Source organism: Octopus bimaculoides, chromosome 2, assembly GCF_001194135.2.
Source record: "Octopus bimaculoides isolate UCB-OBI-ISO-001 chromosome 2, ASM119413v2, whole genome shotgun sequence".
Classification (NCBI taxonomy): Eukaryota; Metazoa; Mollusca; class Cephalopoda; order Octopoda; family Octopodidae; genus Octopus; species Octopus bimaculoides.
Window position 1 is genome coordinate 49,392,131 of NC_068982.1, and position 4,511 is coordinate 49,396,641.

General features: G+C 36.7%; 1 long non-coding RNA gene across 1 annotated transcript in view; it reads left to right on the forward strand.

The window, feature by feature from the left end:
* Positions 1-789: 789 nt before the first annotated feature.
* The window catches only part of LOC128247105 (uncharacterized), a 53,912-nt gene continuing 50,190 nt past the window's right edge, over positions 790-4,511 (forward strand). The window contains exon 1 of the long non-coding RNA XR_008263526.1: positions 790-882. This is a non-coding gene — a long non-coding RNA (uncharacterized LOC128247105). The remainder of the gene's footprint in view (positions 883-4,511) is intronic.

Genomic DNA, 4,511 nt, shown 5'->3' on the forward strand with positions numbered 1-4,511 from the left:
AAAAAATGTTTAACTTCTTGCATCGTTCGAGTCCTCAGCAACATAATATCTCCTCCACTATTTAAGTATTACGTGTCAAAAGTGAAACAAAAACACTCATGTCAAATACTTTCACTTTAATAATGAAACTTTTCCACTATTTCAGTATCAAAACTTACACAATCACATTTTGATACTGTAATGACAGATACTTTCACTTTAATGGTTTCATTTTAATACTGAATCTACTACAGTGAAACTATACTCTCACATATATACAGGCATACATACATATATACATACATCTCACATATATACACGCATACATACATATATACATGCATATAGTTAATTTACACTGCATGCAAAAATACAGACATACTATATACGGTACTGTATTAAACACATCCACACAAACATCTACACATACATATACATACCTGACGACTGACATGCTTGAAGTGCGGGCTGGCCAGTGTCAACACACACACACATCTACACATACATATACATACCTGATGACTTGATTTTTTTTATTAACCACATAGGGTTGAAACACAGAGGGGACAGCACAAGAACAGACAAAACATAAAAGTAGGGAAAAAATAAAATCGAATGAAAAGAATGGTAATGATAAATGAAAAGGTGAAATGACTTCTACTCGAACCCCAAACTCCAGTTAACGTCATTGAACGTTTTTAGAAATAAATTTTATCACATGTTATTTTATTTTTGTCTCTTTCTCTTTGCTGTGTGTTGCTTGTGTTATATACTCAGTCGAAAACAGACATGCATGAACTGCTGTCTGGCCAGTGTCAATACGAAATTTTATTTTCATTTCCATTAAAACAATACACATTTACTGTTCTATTACGAGTTAATAATTATCGCAGCAATTGCAAGGTAAAATATTAAATTCTTTGTCTCTCTGTAATAATTATTGTGGTATTTACCGTTAAATTAGCAGTTCCATACATGTGCTATTTCGTTCATTTGCTTATATTTCGTTAATTTATATTGCATACAAAAATACGGACATATACATACAACTGTTTACAAAAATAGAGATTAATGTATCGGGTTGTCCAGAAAGTTCGTGCCGATTTACAGTAGCTTACCTTTCGACTTACTTGCCATGAAACCACCTCAATTCTGGGAAGAGGTTATTTTCAAGTTAAAGAAGAGATGGAGGCGCATTGTGTAACAAAATGGTTCATATTTGGTTGATTAAAAATGTAATGGCAAGTATTTATTGATCTTTTTTCTTTTTCCTTTAAAAATCGGCAGGAACTTTCCGGACAACCCAGTATATTTTTTCAATGTTCATAATTTTTTGTTTACAGTATTGAAAAAATATGACACCAAAGAAAAGACGTGTTTCTCTCTAGAAACAGGTATAAAGCGAGGACGATTGCTGAAAACCGAAGGCGTGTGTCTCAACAGGGAAAGGAGATGAGACTTTCTCAGGGTCAGCAGATGCATGCTGCAGCACGTCAAACGAAGTCTCAAGAGAGAAAGGAGATGAGATTTTCCCTAGATCAGCTAAGGCATGCTGCAATACTTAATGCTGAGTCATTAGAACAACGTTTAGCACACTATATTAAACAGATGCCCAATACAATATAGCTCTCAGAAATAGACCACAGGCAAACTCATTTTTCACAACACCAGGAGCTGCTTTGAGATATGATCCATCCCAGCCTTATAAAAACGATAATTCTGTACAAATTGGTGTGCTACACTCAAATTGTCGTTTCTGCAAAGCTTTCAAATTTCCAAATGAAACTAGTGGCATGTGCTGCTCAGGCGGTAAGGTAAGATTGCCAGCACTACCAGCTCCTCCTCAACCTCTTTCAACAGTTCACTTCCTCGTCACCGTCTCCCATTGCAGCCCTTTTCCAGAATGTACCAATTTACGTACAGAGAGACAGAAAGATATCTATATAGATATCTGCAAGCACACATATATACGTGTGTATGCACTATTATGTAGGCCTGCATACTTATGTACTTAAATCCATACGCATACACACATTTATGCGTATATACAAGGTCCGCCAAAAGTAACTATATATTTTTATTTCAACATGATAAATGTAACATAGAAGAAATAAGCTACTACAATAGAGAAAGTAACACAGGGTACACTAAAGTTTGTTGCAACATAAAACGTGATGTTTATTAAAGCTCCGTGTGCTCTCCGTGGAGCTCAATGAACTTTGCTAATCTTTCAGGAACTGAGCGGCATACTTTGGCGCACAGCTCCAACGGCACTTGAGCAATGGCCGCTCGAATTTTTTCCTTAAGTTCAGCAATGTTGCGGGGCTTTGTTGAGTAGACTTTCTCCTTGAGAACGCACCACAGGAAAAAGTCGGGTGGGGTCAAATCCAGCGAACAAGACGGCCACTCAAGCGGTTCTCGCCTGCCAATCCATCGACAGAGCAGGTTGGCATCCAGCCAGTTTCGCACAAGCGTAGCATAATGGGCTGGTAGCCCGTCCTGCTGAAAGTACAGACCCTCTGCTTCATCCTGCTGTTGTAATAACGGCAAAAGCAGCTTCTGTAGCATAGCCAGATAACTTTGTGCAGAACCATTTCAAAACCGCAATCTTTTGCTCTTTTGTTAATCGGGTGGACATAATCGATATAACAGTACATCTGAAATAAGGGAAGAAAAAAGAAATAAAAATATAAGATTTCAGCTTTCAAATGACATATGAATTAGAAAATTGAATAAGTATCAACAAAGTTACAAGTAAAAGAAAATATATAGTTACTTATGGCGGACCCTGTATATGCACACACACACATACATACACACAAAACTGCCTTTATTTGTGCTCAAGAAAACTCACTTCAGTGATGCCCAAATGTGTAAATTTTAAAACTATCACCAACAGCAGAAGTTCTATTTTAAACTACATGTATTGTCTGGAATGAATGCATGGTGGCGCACCATGGTGCACTAGAAGCCCTAGCTAGGTCACTAAAACAATTCCGCCATTATGGGGAGCTTAAATGTTGTCCTCGCGGGGTATTTCTGTCAAATATAACACCTATGCATGTATGAAGTCTTCACCTCTGAGGAGATTTGTTCATCAGCTTTCATTAAGCAACAATATGCGAGCTCATCTCTACAACCTCCCCTTAGCTGAGGAATTCTTTCATCAAGTTCTACAAACTGGAAATGGAGCCTTTACAATGTGGGCACATGGTGTCTGCATTTGGCCGAGCTTGAAAAAAAGGTATTTCCCACATTGCAAGACAACTTCAAAAACACAGCATGGTTTGCAGAGAGAGCTATTTTAGAACCTCAGAATGAAAACATTGATAAAGTAAACCATGAACTCTTCCACATTCTACCTGCAGATGCTTCAATGTTTGTCTCCATTGATACTACCATCGATGAACATGCTACTGTTGAGTGTCTAGTTGAATTTCTCAACCCTCTATGACCCACAAGACTGCCACTGCATTAGTTGTTCCTAAAAAAAAGGTACACCTATCATGCTCTTGAGGAATTTGGACCCACCACGACTATGCATTGGTACAAGATTGACTGTAACTACAATGACAAGTCATGTCCTACAAGCAACCATTATTGCTGGCTGTCATAGAGAGATCGCATACATTCCCCACATGCCCCTTATTCCCGAAAATGTGTCATTTCAATTCAAGTGCCTCCAGTTCCCAGTGTGATTGTGCTTTGCTGTGACAATCTACAAAGCCCAAGTCAAACTTCAAAAATTGTGGGTCTTTATTTACAAATACCCTGCTTTTCTCATGGACAACTATATGATGCATGCTCTCCAGTTAGCAGTGCAGATCACTTGTATATCTATTCTACCAACACTTGACTTACGCAAAACATAGTTTACCTAGAAGCAATGTCAGCTTCACTTAACATATGTTGAAGTGTGCAGTCTGCCCAAACATTACAGAAATGATGCTTTCCACAATGAAGCAGCTTTCTTTCCATGTACCCTACTTTCTGCAATACAGATACCTCTACAAGCTCATATGTCATCCAACTGATAAATCCATAAGTCTAGGTCATTTTGGAGGCTATGTTAGGATTTCATTCTAATCTAAGCTGCTATTCTACATGTTTTTGGTGTCAACAATTTCAGCATTGTTTCTCACAAAATGACCGGAAAACATGTTTATAAAGAAGAGTTGTTTGCTTTACACTCCACTTGTGCCAATTCTGCCCATAACAAAGGAATAAATAATACAATGTGGCTGTAGTTCATAACACCTGGGAAATGCTGGGATGCATTGGTAGTTTTATATATACATATATATATGTGTATGTGTGTGCGTGTGTGAATACACTATATGTATATGTGTATGTATGAATGTATATTATATATATATATATATGTATGTATATATATGTATGTATATATATGTATGTATATATATGTATGTATATATATGTATGTATATATATGTATGTATATGTATGTATATATATGTATGTATATATATGTATGTATATATATGTATGTATATATATGTATGTATATGTAT